This window comes from Malus domestica, chromosome 07, assembly GCF_042453785.1.
Source record: "Malus domestica chromosome 07, GDT2T_hap1".
In the NCBI taxonomy this organism is placed as follows: Eukaryota; Viridiplantae; Streptophyta; class Magnoliopsida; order Rosales; family Rosaceae; genus Malus; species Malus domestica.
Genome location: NC_091667.1, coordinates 24,687,991 through 24,691,437, shown reverse-complemented (window position 1 = coordinate 24,691,437; position 3,447 = coordinate 24,687,991). Strand labels below are relative to the sequence as shown.

The 3,447-nt window shown below is 34.7% G+C and overlaps 1 long non-coding RNA gene and 1 other non-coding gene across 2 annotated transcripts; both read right to left on the bottom strand.

The window, feature by feature from the left end:
- On the bottom strand, window positions 1-2,776 carry LOC139197432 (uncharacterized). Its single transcript, XR_011582854.1, has 2 exons — window positions 1,918-2,776; window positions 1-1,846 (listed from the first exon to the last, which is right to left on the bottom strand). It is a non-coding gene; the product is annotated as an uncharacterized lncRNA (long non-coding RNA).
- On the bottom strand, window positions 1,972-2,104 carry MIR172D (microRNA MIR172d). Its single transcript, NR_120920.1, has one exon. It is a non-coding gene; the product is annotated as a microRNA MIR172d (primary transcript).
- Window positions 2,777-3,447: the final 671 nt, after the last annotated feature.

Here is a 3,447-nt window from a genome sequence, read left to right as displayed (position 1 = left end):
TTTTCGTTTCTTCATTCAGCATACCTTGAAATAATGATTTATCCATTATAATTCCTATAGACCAGGCCAATCATTAGATTCTTAAGATTATAAATAAATTAAAACAATGGTATTTGACAATCCAATGGCTCCAAATGTTTATGCATGCTTTTCTTTTCTTTTTCATGTATGCGCACCTGTCTTCCAAATGTTTACGCATGCTTTTCTTTTCTTTTTCATGTATGCGCGCCTGTCTTCGAATCAACATTAGCCATGGGTTGCTTAAATATCATACTTAACAAAAATGCTCTCCAAAAATTAGAGGCAGTTGGCCAGTGTTAGTAAAATTACAAAGTATAAATCTGAAATTACAAACTATGCCATTCTTCCGTCGTTGAAGCCAAATCATCATCCAATTATTACATTACTTAATACTGGACAATATTCAATCCAATAGTAATTATAATTAATTCTAAAACATCATCAATTTTCATTCCTCCATGAAGATGCTTCTTTGAATATGTACTATACGTGTGTGTGTGTGTGTGTGTGTGTGGTTTTGTGACATACAATTGTCTATGGAAAACAAGAAACAGATATATATATATATATATATATATATATATATATATATATATATATATATATAGAAGCATAATTATCTTTTACTCTTCTAAGTTCTGAGTTCCAGCACAGGCTTTCTATCAAAAGAAAAGTTCCAGCCTCTACGCCTCTACGCTTATCTTGTTTTGCATGTCGGGTATTCTGTCATGCATAGCCTGGCTGTATATGTGCATGCATGGTATTTCGAGTACTATCGACCAGCTCTAAAATGCGAAGGAATGAGGCATTAAAGAATATGAATTGTAGCTATAGCTAGCTGCTTAATTATATGGTATCAGTTAGACATGTACAGTTTTGAGATTTTCCACTGCATAAGTACCTTATAGTAAGTGATGTAGAAAGAAGTGACGTAAATAAAAAAAACAGTGATTGAAGAATTGATAACTCACATACAAATAGGTTATTTGTTGGTGGCATGCTGCAATATCCGGATATAAGTCTCGAAGGTGATAACTAATTGTGAACTAGGCCTAGAAGCTCATCTCTTCAGGTATTAGCACATATTTATGAATCCGAAAATCCACCATGTTACTGCAAAGAATACACACACACACACACATATTCCTCTATATTGGAAAGATGAGGCAACACCTGTCTTTTGTCTTTACTTTTTTCTTTTAAACTATTTGGATATTTAGTACTTCTGGCGCAATACTAAATGCTTTAGCTCAGAATTTTCTCAGGATGATTTGCAAGAATTTTTTTGGGATTACTATGATGACAGGATGGTTGTATTCTTTGGGAGAAAGAGAACTCACGATTGAATCAGAGCCCTCAAGGTGATATCAAGTTTTCAATTGGGAATAGAGATATGTCATACTGAAGAGTAACCTGAACTACCGAACCACATGACGGCTACCACCTATATATTTTGATTCAATTGAATGTTTTATTACAGGAACTCCCAAATTTTTAGATCCAAAAAAATTCCGAATATATGACTAAATTCCAAAAGCAGAATCACCCAGAAATTCGTCTTTCCATGGCCAACAAAACCCTAAAGTAACTACAGCTACCCACTAGATCTACACATTCAAAAATCCTATATATAATGGGAACATGAAGGAAAGTATATATATTTTAAACTTAAATGATGGTACACGTTAGAGCATGATCAAGAAAAATTAACCACCAAGTTATATATGTTTAATAAACAACGATATGGACTATTAATGGCTGATGTTTAGAAAGCGTTTATTACCTTGTTGGTTTTGGATGCTGAAATTTTGATCCTTTTGCAGCTCTGCGGTTATATGTTTAGTAAGCAACGATGGATGGAATATTAAGGGCTGATGATTGGAAAGAGTTTATTACCTTGCTGGTTTTGGATGCTGAAAATTTGATCCTTTTGCAGCTCTGCGGGAGTATAGTCAGCTATTGCTGATGCAGCATCATCAAGATTCTCAACTCCTCGAGTTCAATCGACATGACTAAATCGATTAAATCATGTCACACTACTCACTTGTGAATCTTGATGATGCTGCACCCGCAAACAATGACTGGATCATCAATTTATCTTTCAAGTTACGGATTGAACTTGGACGATCATAAAGGAAAAAAGATAATATATAGGAAGAAATAGTAATGGAAAAAAGAAGAAAAATATATGAAGAAAATATAAGGAAAAAAAGAAAAAGGAACAATTGGTGTATTGTGTATGTCAGCCACAAGCATTGGCTGATGTGGTAAGTGGATCCAATGACCTGAGGCCTTGGGGGAACCCTAATAGAATATACGGTTCTCAACGACTGAGAAATTAAAAAAAATTCTTAAAAAAATTGAATTTTTTAAAATAATTTCATGAAAAACAAAAAAAGGAATTAGCACAAAGTAACAACACGGAGCCAACTACTTTTCCTTGTGTAATTCATAGATTCCATGGGTGTGAAGGACTTGTGGGTCAGAATACACTGTGAGTTATTTAGAAATCCGGTGGATGAGATTAGATGTGAATCATTAAGAAGAAGAAGAAGAAAGAACAACAGCAGCAGCATCAAGCAAGGAAAGCCAAGCTAAGTTGGAAGAATTAAACAATAAAAATATAGAAGAAGAAGAAGAAGAAGAAGAAGAAGAAGAAGAAGAAGAAGAAGGGTGTAGTAATGGTTAAGATCTATTCTTTGTAAGAAAGAAAGACATAGAGAAGACAGAGTCAGAGAGAGAGAGAGAAAGAGAGAGAGAGGAGTAGGTGAGGAAGGGTTTGTTGTTTGAGGTGCTTATATATACACGACTTCGTTGGGGGAATACTTCCGTGACTGCTAGATGCATGGAGCTTGTGTACCTACGGTTGTGATACACCACGTAATAGGAAAGGGATCCTCTCCGGATCCCTTCCACCTAAGCCTCATGCCCCACAAATCCGGACCCTTGAAATTTTATCTAATGGCTACAAATAGGGAACCCCATTAAAGTTATAATATCTTCAACCAATAATACTCTAGATACAGTTTGAGACTCATGAACATTTACCTACTTCAAATTCTGAATATATGTCATGATCTCGAGTACTTAGATATATGTCACATAATAAATCTGAGTACTCGAGATCATGACATATATTCAGAATTTTAAGTAGGTAAATGTTCATGAGTCTCAAACTGTATCTAGAGTATTATTGGTTGAAGATTTGAACCTTTATTCAATCAATCATAGAGTTCGAATTCAAATTAATACACCAACAATCTTCACCTTGACGAAATCCAAAGAAAGACAACCCGTTCAAGAGCAGATTTACCTTCTCCAAAAAATTCACGCTACTTGTCTCAACTCCTTCACTTTCTCTTAGTGGCAGATTCACAACTCGAACTTTTTGGAGTCCTACTGTAAAAGGTTCAAAAAAATTTGGAC